This window comes from Elaeis guineensis, chromosome 8, assembly GCF_000442705.2.
Source record: "Elaeis guineensis isolate ETL-2024a chromosome 8, EG11, whole genome shotgun sequence".
NCBI lineage: Eukaryota > Viridiplantae > Streptophyta > Magnoliopsida > Arecales > Arecaceae > Elaeis > Elaeis guineensis.
This window is the reverse complement of record NC_026000.2, coordinates 18544647-18560051: the sequence shown is the minus strand read 5'-3', so window position 1 is coordinate 18560051 and position 15405 is coordinate 18544647. Positions and strand designations below refer to the sequence as shown.

Sequence of the window (15405 nt, the reverse complement as noted above, 5' to 3'; positions counted from 1 at the left end):
AATTTTGAGGTATTTTTTGCAACAGATCGAATCTCTGGCTTAGTGCATCCGGGCCTACCACATTCTCTAACAACTAACACACGTAGTGACATAGATGGCCAAGTTATTGCATGCCTCGATGGAATGGAGTTTCAAACCTGAGGCCTTACCTATGTTGCCACAAATCATATGCATCTAATTCTGCCATCTTAGTTCCATTTCTGTTACTCCAGGAGATCGCTCTCAGAGTGTGGATAGATGTAGATCAAGTGTAGTTATGCACAGTTCAAACATCACCATTTGTGAGTCAAGTGGGTCTTGTAAGTGTTCGAGCCACACAAATTGCTTGGCCTTTAGGCCGAGACCATGTTATGTGAGCCATCTTTTATCACATCATATAAATCAATGAGCCAATTTAAGATGTCATGGATCACTAATTAGTGGTAACTATCATATCCATTCATGTAGGTCCTAGTAAAATATGATGCCCTTAGTGTCTGGCATCATATATTATAGAAGACTCTGAGAAAATAGAGCAAAACCAACCATCTCCCTTCTCAATACTTTGCACTCAAGCATTTGGATACAATTTTTATGATCGGACCGACCATGGAAGGAATTATGGTCAGACCGTCAGTGCCTGCCACATCTCCGAAGCACGCCACGCGTGCTTACGTGCATGCGTTAAAATACTAAAAAAATAGGAATGAATAAACCCTAGGGGGTTATGCGGATGCAATGTTTATCAAAATTATTCAAATATCCTAGAGTTTATCCATTCTTATTTTCTTAGTATTTAAGCGCATGCGGTGTGCTTCGGAGATATGGTAAGCGATGACGGTCCGACCATAATTCTTTCATGGTCGGTCTAACCATAGAAGTTTTATCCCAAACACTTTGGTTCCTCTACCATTCTTTGTGCCAAAAAAAGAAAAAACAAAAAGTGCTTTATTAAGCAGAAGCTCTAGCAGCCGACTCACTTTGCCATCCTTTCACTGCCATCAAGTATCCCCCATCCCCAATTGTTTGATCCCAGATACTCATATCATTTGGCCCATAATAGAAACACCTCTGAGCCCCTTATCCTGGATCGATCAACAAGTCATGGCCACCATCGACAACTAGCAAACCTAGGTTCCCTATGAGCCAATTAAGAACTACACGCAAAGCTTGCATACCATCTACTACCCCTAGTGGTGCTACTTAATTTTCCCACCACCTCCCTCCTTGGAGCTTTCTGACGATAGCTCCGGCCTGACCTCCCCCTCGTGATCGCCATCATCGACATCCTCGCAAGCACCTTCCTCCTCATCAACTACTACACCATCATCTCCAAATATTGTGGTGCCTTCGACTCCCTCCGCTGGTAGCTCCAAGGCCTAGGTGTGGATGACGATGAGCTCAAGGATGGCCACGACCAATCCCGCCGCCATGAGTCTTGGAGCCTCTCCCCATTGAAAGGGCTCGATGAGGCCTTAATCAACAAGATTGCGATGTGCAAGTATAGGATAGGTGATGGGTTGATCGACGGCATTGACTGCTCGGTGTGCCTCAACGAATTCAGGAAGGAGGAGACCCTTCGCTTGCTCCCCAAGTGCAATCATGCTTTCCATGTTCACTGCATCAATACTTGGTTGAAGTCCCACTCCAATTGCCTCCTCTGCTGTGCCAATATTGATCAATTCATCATAGCAGAAGGTGAACGAAGCTTCGAGGATATGGCTGTAGTTATAGAAGGTTTAGATGGACGCAGGCAAGCAGAGATCCAATTGAGGAATGATGTGAGATCACTCCCAAGGATCACGGATGGGTTGGGTAGAAGGGGAAGAAAACGGTGAAAAGGGATTGATTTTGACTAGCTTCTTTTTATCAAATATTTACAGTTGGTAATATCATCGTTTCATAATTTTGAAAATGATTTAAGTAACACTGTTATGACATAGGGGTGCAAGTGTAATAAAAAAAAATCTTTGAGGGATTTTTATAATTTACTCAAAAAAAACCAAAGCCCTAATCGATTTCCTTCGAGACCTCTGATCGAAATTCATGCTCACCATGCTTAGCCCCCTTGATCTATTTCACAGTGATGGGGGTGCCATCATCGATGATCCCCTTGAAAACAGACATTGATGAGCCGTGCCTGATCAAGGCTTGGAAGTCATTTGTGGTAGCTGCAAGGGCTGACTGCCTTGCTATCGACATCCATCTTCGATCAAGCGAGGCACAGTAGCAAGCATTCTCTAAGCTGTAGGCCAATAGCGAAGACTGGAGTTTGATGTATGACTACTAGTAGCCTGCCTACCCCTCTAGAAACTTCATCTTCAGTCGCATATTCTGCCTCAACAGCATAAGGATGTTGGGGTTTTTCTTGACCATCGATAGCACCTCTGCCTCCGACCCCCAAAACCCTTTGAAGAGCTCCATCTTCTTCTCTAGGGTCTCTCTTTTGAGCATCGCCACCATTAACAGCCCCTACATGAACATCCCTAACCCCCGAGGGAGCTCCAATTCCTTTGTCTGCTCGATCAGCACCTTCATTGAATCATGTGGATAGCATGCAATCACGAATTGGTGACATACAAGGAGTTGTGTGGCGTGTTATCTACTATGGGATTTGATAAGGTCCAATTATGCCTGGAGCATGAGGTCTGGGAGACAGGACTTCGTCGGGCTCCTACAGGTTGGATTTTGGGCTCAGATTTAGGTTGGGCCCGAGTCCGGTCAAAGATATACCTGAGTCGAGTCTGAAAGACAAACGAGCTCTATAAATAAGTCCAAATCCGATCTGAACTATTTCGGATCTAGTCTGAAGTCTGGCCCAAGTCCAGTTCCAACCCTATCCACTTTTAATAAAAAAAATAAAACTTTTTTTGGGGTACAGAAAGGAAAATAAAACTTTAAGGCCATGTCATGTAACAAAATAGCATTTAATTATTATTTGGACTAGGTCTAATAGACCGTGCCAAATCCCATGGTGGATAACACGCCACATTACCACCTGTATTTCATCAATTTCTGATGGCATGTTATCCACCGTGCACATGCTCTGAGATTTGCGCTAGTCCATGTGGAGCTGGTCCATGCAATTATTTCTCCAAAATATTGTCGCTTCTAACAAAACAGGAAATAAAGCTTAAGGACACGTTGTGTAACAAAATAGTGCGACACACATCATGCAGATGGGTTTGATCATTTATACCTATCTTCTTTAGTCATCCACCATCTGATTGATAAAACTCGCAGTGATGGGTTGGGATATAAACAAATATATATATATATATATATATTTTGGATGAAAAGGAGCCTAAGATATTCCTCCTTAGTCACCTGACTTTATTTTAGAATGAGAGTTTTTATAATGGAGAAAAACTAAATGTACTATTATAATTAAGACTTTCCCAACACTACAAGAAGATAAAAGGTAAGACAAAATTTCTCATAGCAGGGAACTGGCCTCCAAAAAAACTCAATCTGGGAGGAGCAGAGTTCAAGGGAAGATCGAGAAGTTGCAATCTTGCTTAATGTAGATGAAAAGAAGACTCAAAAAAGAGATGTCTGAAATAATGAGAATGCAGCAGGAAGAGTGCTCCTATAAGGATTCAGCTACAATTCTTCATCATAGTCTTCAGATTGAGAAAATTCAAGAGCTGCAACTTTTCTTAGAGGAGAGGAAATAAGACTCAGAAGAGAAAAATCTGAAGATCAAAAAGCAGCATGGAGAATACTCCTCTGAGGCTTTAGTTGCCATTCAAGCCCAAGAGGGCTAAATAATCCAAATGAGATGGATTGAGGGATTCATCACAAGAGGTACCAACATCAGAAAGAGTGTGGCAGCGACAAAATGAAGATTAGCTATCAGTGAGGCCTGTAGATGATTTCTCTTTAGTAAAGAATGAAGCATGAAAAAATCAAAAAGCTCCTAATCTGAACAATAAATCGACCAATCTGAAAGGAGGGCTAAAGTCCTTTTGACAATTGCCATCAGAGAGGAGGCTTTGTGGAGGAAAATATGAGAGTTCCTCTTAGACCAGCAGCTCCAATTAAAAGCTACGAAGAGCATCAAAATAGTAGGTTGCAAGAAAGAAGAAAAATTGTCCTTCCGCCAAGATGAATAAAGATCTGAGAAGCTTCCAAAAGGCATTGGAGCACCTGTGACATTACAGATGAGCCAAAATCTTGCAACATAGGGGCACGAAAGAAATAGATGCTTTGTAGTCTCAGGAGAAGCATCACAAAAAGCATAATTGCCAAAATCTTTACGCATTCGTAAGGCATATTTAGTCTGTTCAAGGTAGCCTACCATAGGAACCCTTTAACTTTTGAGGGAGCCCTAATGTTCCAAATATTATGAGTAAAATGCCATTTCGTTCCCTTTGGAATCAGAAAGTTATAAAGAGAAGAGGTAGAAAGTTCTCCATTGGATTCTAACATCCAGCATACTTTATATCCTACTCCAAATTTAGAGATTTGCCAGCAAGAAGAGTAAATAGTTAGTTCTTCTTCTGAATACATTCAGAAGGTGTTTGGTTGGACAGAGTGGGGGTCTGAAATCGAAATTGAAATGGATGACTCTCATTCCAACCATTTGATTGGGAGGAGTCTCGTTTCAATTCCGATTCCGAGGTGGAATGGGACTGGGTTAATTTATATAGAACTCAATCTCTACTCTCCTCTATGGATTCAATTTTTCATTCCAATTTCGATTCCAATTTTGATTCCAGTCATAAACCAAATGTTTCGAAAGATTTGGCCATTCCGATTCCGATTTCAAGCCATTTCGATTTCTATTCTGATTTTGATTACGAACCAAATATCCCCTTAGATAAAAGATGCTGACGGTGTGTAAAGAATCAGTATGAAGAAGAATGATTATAGTAGGATGTGACAGAGCATGACTTGGCATGACAAACTCGATATAGATTGAAAAAAATGAGCTTAAGAGGTTCATAGCAAAGCCAGCTATCAAGCCAAAAGGCAGTGGATAGACTATTTCCCACATTAAAGATGCATCTATTCCAAACTGGAGGTAAGGAAGCTGTAATGTCTTTCCAGAGTTTGGAGTAGCTCTTACTAGGTTTCTAGCAAGGTGTGAGCTTGACCCTTTTGAAATAGGTTGAAGCAATCACCCTTCTCCAAGGGCTTGGGTCATTTTTAACAAATCTCTAGCCCCATTGGGCAAGCAAAGATTGATTGAAACATTCAAGATCTTTGAGCCCTAAGCCACCCTCTTCTTTGGATATACAAACTTATTTTCAATTTACCTTATATGAAAGGCAAGATATAGAGTCAGATCTATTTCAAAGAAAGGAGCACTTAATTTCGCCAATTCTTTTGATGATTCCAACAAGCGGACACGCACCATACATATACATGGCATTTATTGTTTGCTGACTGTCCATCCAATGATGGCTGGTCAACATGATACACCATATCTTATGGTGTACGGGGTATAGCTAGTAAACAAATATATATGGATATGTACTATGTATATACATAGTGTACGTTGTTTGCTGATTATCCATCCTATAATATATCGTTATCGTGTGCACCGTAGAGAATCCCGCTCAATTTTTTTCTATGAGATCAATCATTATATCTTATTTGGCACAATTTTCAAGCCCACTAACTTCTCTCTTCTATTTATTAGTATAGGTTATAAGATAAATATCATATTTTAAAAGCTGTGTGAAATACGACCAAACAATTCACGCAACAAAAGAAGGTCGGTGGTTCTTTCGTGCGAAACATACAACCCGCACCCGATAGTGATAGCTTTCCTATTTCTTTTTTTCAACTTTTTCTTTTTTTTAATAGAAAGTGATGGGCACACTGGTATAATATGTTACAAATCCATCCGAGCGGCTACTAGCTCATGTGGACTTCAATGCGATAGATCCTTAAGAAACTATCATGATATGGACTCTCTCAGGTATTTTGGGTCAGCCCAAGTAGCCTTCAAAATCTACCCATTGATTGGGTTTTGGAAAACGCAGGGCCACATTTATGCAATTCAAGCCCATTTTGGAGTAATAATCTCCGTTTATATACATTGAACTAGGCAAACAGGGATTGTTTATGTAATCTTCACATCGTTTTAGGTTATCTATCCGAACATAAGTTAAAATTCTTATGACAGATAAACTTATCGTCGACATCGTTCGAAGTTACCCCGCAACTTTTTGGACCGTAGAAGATTGTTTACATGGGGGCTTCTATGTAATTTTCTGTCCTGACGGGGTTTATAAGAAAAGTTACTTTGTTTGCCTTTAAACTGATTTCAAGAAGAATAATGAAGAATTTACATAGAAGTCTTATATCTGTTAGGGTGTTAAGCATCAAACTTGTTTTTCTAAGCTTGAATATGCACATATTGGGGACTAAATTCTACATTCTTAAGGATTTAAATGTAATTTTATTTAAGAACCTTTAGGATTATCTACAATTTGATTAGAAACGCTTGTTGAACTTGACATATTTTTACTCATGGTGCAGTAGAATACAAGTGAATTTATGTGTAATTTTTATTCCATAAAGGAGTACATTTATAAAAACGCTAATATCACAAACTAATATTAGAAACTATTTATATGCATGGACGCACCCATAAAATTATATGCATGAACAGATCTGCAAAGAAGCATCTATAAGGACAATCCATCCTGGGGTCAATATCCTGGTTACTTGAGTGATTGTTTGGTCGGTCCACCGTCTGTGCAACCTTACCCATAAAATTTCTATGCGAAAGTAAGTCAAATGCGGACCTCAATTTGTGTTCAGCTACCGAAGAAGGAGAAAGATGTGAAAGAGAAGCCTTTCTCTCGGTCCCCTTTGTGGAGAAGGTCCACCAGCTTTGTGGTCGACAAATTCAACCATACGGCAACATGTGCAAACATTGAAAATAAAGAATCGGAGGAAAATGAAGCAATGTGGGCGTGTGTGTGCATGTAGCTTCTTATGGTCCACTGCTGAGCTTGTGAACCTAGTTCAAGCCACAATTTTTCCCCATTGAGTTATGGAAAATCGCCAACCAAGTTGGAGCAATGGCATATGCTGCTCAGCCTCCTTTACCATTATCATGCTCTCTTCTCTTTGCTGGTAGGAGAGCAAATGGGTTAGACTGGATCAGATCATGAGTGATCCTGATCCAACCCGTTTCTTTGATCGAGTCTTAATATTGGATCTAGACCTAATCTAATAGAAGATCAGATCAAGTCAAATCAAATCCATAGATAAAATTTTTTCTTTAATAGGTCATTCATGTCTATGTATAACCCGATCCAAATCCGAAAATTCGGATCCAATTTGGGTTCAATCCATAAAGCCAAACTACACCATACACAAATAGATTCACTCAAATATTTAAATTAACAACACTCACATTTGATGTTATGTTTTCTAAATTATATCACATAATCTTTAAGACTTTGCTTTGAAATCAGTTCCTATTCTCAAAGAGCAGCTCATTGTCTGAAGCATGATTTAGGTTTGATGTGAATCGGCTTTTGGGCCAACATTTAACCTCAAATCAATCCATTTTACACAGTAGATTAGGGTGGGTTGTCAATACTCAAGAGGGGCCTATGATTGGATTTTTCTGAATTTTAAAAGAAAAAGCTTCACTATTGGAAGCTGCATTGCTCTATTTATATAATAACTTATACATCAAATTATTTAAGTAAAATTATAATTAATATGAGGATTAGATCCAATAATAGGGGGCTTATGGCTGAGCATCTCCATTCTAATAAAGGAGGGATTCCGGTTCAATATTTAGTTTGGGTCGGATTGGGTCATTGAGTATAAGATTCAAATTAACCTATAAAACAAAATGGATCAAGTTGGGTCAGGTTGGGTCTGAATTCAATAAATTTAGATCCAACCTAAAAAATAGAATAGGTCTAATTTTAGAACCCAATCTAGCCCTATAGATTTTTTATCGCAGATCGGATCGGGTCAAAGCGGATCGGATCGTGTAGGGTCATGGGTCAACCCAATTTATTTGCAGCCTTACTCACTAGCTATTTTGAGTTGGCAGGATGATGATGATGAGAAAATCATCTGCCTAAGCCATCGGAGTACAGTCGAGCAGAGATGCTGGAAGGCTTTTAGCTTCTTAACATGGCTGCACTGGCTTTATTCGTCAAATTGTCGCACACTTTGGCATGGACTCCTATCGAACTAGGCCAAGGATACATGGCAGAGGAGCAGCAAGCATAGAGAAAATGGGAGCAAGGTGGCGGCTGAGGTTGCCATGGCTTTCATGACAAGGGTGCCACTATCTTTCATGTTCTACCATTTTATCTAGTTCAAGATAGGTTCATCATCAAGAATCTTTTCTTTTTGTTGATGTCTTCTGATTGAAAGAATCTTTTTCTAATTTTAGATCCATATATCAATGTATCTTTTTTTTTTTTTTTGACAAAAAGCAGAGACTAATGATTATCAACCATTAGTCACCAATTTATTCATAAAAGAGAAAATTGTATAGTGTAAGCTGCAAGATGCTATAGTTGGGTATATAAAAGAAAATCGAAAGAATATATAGCCTCTCTAAGAGGAGAGATACAAGGAACCAAAAAAGTAAGAATAAAGATAAAAAAAGGGTTGAAAGAGACTTAGAACAAAGATGTACAATGAAGGAGATCACTAGGTCACAAGTTACATAATTTTCTATTGTTGTCTCTCCAAATAAAAGCATCTGTTAGCAGCAGCAAGATGGGCTCAAGTATGGCAAAATAAACAATTTCCTAAGACTTGGAGCCATAGAAACATGGATGCAACAAAAGCCTTTCCATCCAAGAATAAGGAGTTGAAGTAGAGAAAATAAAATACGGTCCAGCATCCCTAACATCCTCTGCAAACATCTGAACTTGTGAAATCACAAAATAAAATCAGAGTCATCCCTCTACAGTAGTAGTTGACGAGCAAAACAACCTCGAAATAGTTAAGAACTCATGCATTGGTTTGTTACCGCACAACAAAGATCAATCATTAAATACATTAATCAATTTGGAGTAGACTGTAATAGGAGGAGGAAGTTTGGTTTGGAAAGATTCTAGCATTTCTCTCCTACCTGCAGCATCGCATTAGAGTAGCTAGTTATAAGCATAAGAATGATTGGAGTCACAGACTTTGGAAAGTTGTTTCGTGACCAAGAAGAGTAGAGATGCCTGAGATCTTTCTGAGGAAAAGGAACAGAGAGAAAGGTGCAAAACTAATTCCAAAGAAAGTAAGAGGGTAGGTAAGGAAGAGGTACTCCACAGTTTCTGAAGAGTCTCCACATAGGCAGCAGCCACCAAGAAACTTATCCATTTTATGGAATATATTTTCTCTAGTGTTTAGCTTGTCAAGAAGAGCCAACCAAACATAACATCTTAATTTTAGAGGGGCCTTAATACTCCATAGAGTAGTGGCGAGCTTCCATTTTAAGCTCCTAGAGTTTGAAAAAATATAAAGTGAACCAAAATTAGATTCTTCCGAAGAAGTTAGCAGCCAAACAATGTTATCCTAACCTGCATTGATTTGGAAGTCATTAAACATGATATTGAGTTGAACCAACTCAGAATGAGCAATCGAAGATGAGGAATGAAGTCTTAAATTCCAAGAGTTCTTTTTAATATTGAAAATCTTAGAAACAACCTCTAATTTAAATTTACAAGCTTCATAGATGTTAAGGAAGAGAAGGTATAAAGGTGCAAGGAGAATTCAAATATCCTTCTAAAACAAGACTTTCAACCAACTTTTCACCAATAATCTAACTATATTCCAAAAGGGCAGAAGGTAGCCGACAATATCCTTCTTAAGTTTAGAGCAATTTCTCTTTGGCTTCGAACAAGCAGATAACTTTATTTTTTTAAAGTAGAAGCCAGAGATGAGACTTTTCTATGATGCCGGTTCATTTGATAACATTTGCCAGCCCTATTTAGTAAAAAGGGCCGAGTTAAGGTCTCTAAGGTTTTTGATGCCTAGACCACTCTCATCTTTTGGCAAGCAGATCTTTTGTCAATTAACTTTACAATCAAAGCTACTGCAAGAATCAAAGCCCTTCTAGAGAAAAGCTCTATGGATTTTATCAATTTTATTGATGAGCTAAGTGGGAATCTGGAAGAGGAAGACATATTAAATTGGGAGGATAACACGGCATTAATCAAAACAAGTCTCCCGCCGAAGAAGAGAGATTTTTCTTTCAAACTGATAATTTAAACTCAAATTTTTAAAGTAGAGGTGGCCAACCTATTCTTTTGAGCCTACTGTATCTCAAAGAAAAATCAAGATAGGTGAGGGGCAGGGAAGTGAGATCACAAATTAGCCAAGAAGCATATTGCTCATGTAGGCAATGGTCATGGCCAATTGGAATTATAATATTTTTATGAAAGTTAATAGAGAGACCATTGATCAGTTCAAATGAATGGAGCAAAATCTTAAGAGCAGATATATCAGCCATCTCCATCTTTGCAAAATAAGCGTATTATCAACATACTATAGAATCTTAAATCCACCAACTAACCAAGCATTCTTCAGGCTATGGAAAAGATAAGAAGATGCTGCATTGTCCAACAGCTTGGTCAAAATAGTCATGGCCAGAATGAAAACATAAGGGGATAAGAGGTCTCCCTAATGGATACCATATCTTTAGTAAACCCAGTTACCAGGATCACCATTTATGAGGGAAGCTACTTTCAAAGATAAGAAAATATTTTCCATCCAACCAATCCACTTAGAAGGGAAACCTCAATTTTATTAAGCGAATAAGATAGTGAATGCTTAACTTATCTAAGGCCTTGCTAAAATCTAGCTTGCAGAGGACTCCATTTTGAGAAGATTTGTGAGAATGATGAAGAATTTCATAAGCATTGAGAACGTTGTCAAGGATAGATCTTCCTTTGATTTAAGTAGATTGTGAATGATCAATGGAATTCATGAAAGGATGCAATCTGTTAGCCAACACCTTAGTAATCACTTTAATATAGTTGTGAATCAAGCTGATTGGTCTAAATTTAGGAGTAGAAGGAGCCTCTTTCTTTGGGATAAATGCCAAGAAAGCAAAGTTCAATCTAGATAGGCTCAGATTATGATTGTGTAGCTGGTTAAAAAGAAGAATGAGATCTTTAGAGATAAGATCCTAATAGTGTTGAAAAAACAACATTGAAAAATCATTCAGTCCAAGGCTTTTATCAGCACCCTTGAAACTGAAGACAGACTGTTTTATTTCTTCCTTGAGAAAGAAGACTCGAGAGAGCTGACGTCTAGGCCACTTGAAGAGTACAAAAAGGATTCCTGATAAAGCCAATCAATGCCTTGGAAAAGGCTCAGCAAAGAGCTCTTTAAAAAAGGTGGTAAAGGCCTTCTTAATGACAAGATGTTTCATTTAGCTAGCCCACTAGCATAATTTACAACCAATTAATATCATTATACTATGTTAAATTTTTACACAAGCATCATAAGTATATGACCATCATAGGAAGGACTAAAAATTGGTGGGTAAACTACTGTTGGGCACTCGGGAATTTTTTTTCTTTTGTTTCGAAGCATAACCATGTCGAGGACCAAGTGATACGAATAAGTAAAGTAATAGTTAATATTATATCATAATAATAATAATTTTTTTCCTTATAATGATGGAAAATAGCTCAAAAATAAGTATGCATGCATACATATGCATGTGCATGCTTTACACTTTTTGAGGGATCTGTTAATAGGGTCATTGATTATTAGAATTTGGTACTATTAGGATGGAGGACCAGGAGCAATGTCCTGGCCCATGAATCACATGCGAACTAATGTCACATTAATAGTGGATCTCATTGATCAATGATCTAGTATGATCTAATTAAGATGCTCTAGACCTAGACAAAGCTCTTCTAGGGAGTCTAGAAAATTTTGTTGTTTTTTTTTTGGTAAGAAAAATTTGTTGTTAGTGTTGGGATTTTTGTGCGGAGATAGATGGAATGGTGACCGACAACTAAAGCAATATTCGCTTTCTTGACCAGCAATTTAATTTCCCGTCGACAGCCAATGCTTATGAAAAAACCTTCTCATCCTCTTGGCTGAACTCTCGCCATGCACACAGGTCTCCGTTTAGTCTCCGGCGTCACGTACACATCATGTAATATTCCACAAACTCATTTTCTTGGATAGAAAAATCAAGCCCATGCGGCAACCAAAGTTCTCTTGGTGACCCACCTAAACATTCCTCATAATTGACCACTTGAAATTCTCCAAGCATCACAGCCTTTATGAATCTTAGCAGTCACATTTTCAGCTATTTAGAGGCATCTTCCAATATTTACCACTTGAAGTTCTCCAAGGTTTTATTAAATCTTGAGTTTTAGAATGGTCCAATTAGTGTGTCGGACCCATGGAGATTACAAGTCTTCCGGGTTTGCACATACGTTCGATCGTATAGCTAAAGGCAACCTTGTTTTTATTTTAAGCAAAAACAATAACCATTTCAATATGTCATATTTTTGGTGAAAACTTGTATCTTCAAACTTTTTTTTTTAAAAAAATAGTTTTAAGTGTATAAGCTTAATCCCTAGCAGTTTGGGCTTCAGGCCAGAAGACTACACTAAAAATCTCTAGTACATCATCAAAGCACTCAGCATCAGATCAGCAAGATCAACAAAATCAATACCACGTACAACAATATGCATACCAAGCTTTTCTATATATATATATATATATTGATATATATTTGAAACTGAACGGGAGGTAGCTGGGAGCTGCCCCTTTTTATTAGACAAGAACCAAACCAAGCTTATATAAATTTGAAATATTCAGTCATTATAATGAAAGGGTTACATAGGTAGTTGCGTGGTTGCAGCACCAACCTACTCTATTCTCTTCGCGCAAAACATGCTACACAAATATTTGAAGTCCTTATAGTAAAAACCAGCAAAACAAATGGATGATCCCAGCTGTGATCCATAATTTACAAGATGGAACAACCACTGGGGTTCGAATCATAGGGCACATCGATCGTACACTACCATGCACGGGCAGAGTTGGGGGGTAACCATACCATGCAATGTTAAGGCTCAACGTTTGGTTTCTCTGATTTCGTTTCTCCATCACCTTTCTTCATTTCTTCCACTTTAACAATCTCAGATTAATGGCCTATCTTCTTCCTCAAAATGCCAGTCAAGATAACAGGATCGACACCTTCTCCGACGACCACCAACTGGTTCTTGTCCTCCCCATATACCTTAATAGAATCAACGCCTGCCATATTAAAAAGAAAAAAAAAAAATTGTATCAATTGGAGGTTAACATCATGAGAGTCCATATATATATATTTATTTGTGAGACGATAGGAATAAGTAGATTCTTCTCTTATTTCTAATTTATATATTCATCAGAGATAAGCCTTGAAAATTCGGTGAGGTACCATCTGCTGATGCAGCCAACTTCATAGCCTTGCTCCGGCACTTGTCGCAGTTCCACGAGTATATGCATATATCACCATGTCAGAATCGCTATCAACTGATGAAACTATATTAAATTTTAGCAATTTACTGTGGAAGGATGTTGAGTTCATCCAATAGCAAACAAAATAGAGAAGTATAGATACCGTAAGAAAATACATAGTGCTGCCATTCAACCTGCAGTATATTTTCATGCGGTGTCAGAATAAATATATGAAGAAGAAGGTCGAGTTGGCCGTACGTACCTTCATGTTTTTTCTAGTCGTTTATGGATGGGTACGCGGGAGGAAGGGTATGAAAGGAACGGTCCTGGGGCTAAACAGATGAGAGCGTAACTTTGATCTAGAGAGGATAGGTCTTTTTATAAGGAGGTTTTTGGGCATTGAGGAAGGAAAGGTCTACCAAGAATCTTCAAATCTTCCACCAGCTCCGGTACAATAAATTTCAGAAGTTGGTTATCTATTAACAGGGGTACAAATAGATCGGATTGGAGCAGATCATGAGTGATCCCTATTCGACCTGATTTCTTGATCGGATCTAAATATTGGATTCAAACCCAATCTAATAGAAGATTGAATCGGATTGGATTGGGTCCATGTTCAAATTTCTTAACCCAATGGATCATTCGGATCAGATCAGATCTATGATAAACCAGCCTTGATCCATGGAATATGAGTTCGGTTTGGATCTGGATCTAGGTCAGTTCGGATCTGAGTTATAAATAATAAAATCAGTAAGCAGAAGGTCTATAAACAACCTTATTTGCATAATAAATTTTGATCCTAATGTATGAGATTATTAGAGCCTTCATGCCCCATACTCTTCACCCAATAACCCGAAAAACCTAATCACATTTTCTTCACTACTACTCCTAACTTGGTTAATCTAAATTTAAAATATTCTAACAAAATTTTAAAATAATAAGGATCTAAAAATCAATGGAATGCATTTTCAAGAGCCTCCATCAAATTAACATTTGTGTAAGATAAGAATAAAGAGAGATGAAGGACGGGTTTGGATTGGATCGGATCTTTTTATCTCAAAATTCAAATTAATCCAAAAATCTCTATAGATCAGATCGGATCGGATTGGATCAAAATTCAATAAATCCAGATCAGATCCGAAAAATGAAACGGGTTCAATTTTAAAATCCGATCTGGATCCATAGATCCTTAAAAATGATCTAGATCGGATCTATGCGAATTGGATTGCATTGTCGGGTCACAAGTCAATCCGATCCGTTTATAGTCTTATCTATTAATATCAAAGCCGCAGTTTTTAGGACTAAGTCAGCGTCAAACAAAGACATCAGCTGCAACAGAGGTCCCTCCATGGTAAGATCTTTTCAACTGAAGTCCAGCTACTGGCAGCTACGAAACAGACCCGTTTGAACACAAAAAAATCGGAGGTCATTTTTTATGCTTTATTTTGTCTAAATGCCCTAAGCTGTGAGTTTACACCAGAACATTTTGACATTCGACTTACCAAAAAATAAAACAACTCGACTTAACTTTTTGGGGTCCTTTCATTCATAACCATCCCATTCATAACCATCCCATTTAGAAATTGCATGGAAGAAAAATGCTAGGTGTCAATATTCTAATTTTTTAAATAAATCTAAATTTATTAAACTAATCTAGCAAAAACATATCCGTGTGAATTAGAAAATAAAATATCTAAAAAATTAAAAAGAATATCAGACTCAGTAATCCAAAAAATAGTTTTCATATAGCCATATATTCGTCATTCAATCAGCTGCACCATTAACCTCTTTATACTTAAGGCAGAAGAAAAGCAATAATTATCCAAGAGTTGCTTATTAATGAATAGAGACCAGTCTTAATAGTAAATCAACTATAAAATCATCTAATTACAGTCAATGAGTCACCTTCAAATATAATATGGATTCACAAACTCCAGTCCTTCCCATAGAGTATACAACTCAGCTATCGGAACTATCGTCTCAAGCAAATCGGCTCCTCTAGCTGCCATAGAATGTTAC

At 37.9% G+C, this 15405-nt stretch overlaps 1 pseudogene; it reads left to right on the top strand.

Annotated features, from left to right (window-relative positions):
• Window positions 1–1083: 1083 nt before the first annotated feature.
• LOC105049983 (E3 ubiquitin-protein ligase Os04g0590900-like) lies at window positions 1084–1817 on the top strand (annotated as a pseudogene).
• Window positions 1818–15405: the final 13588 nt, after the last annotated feature.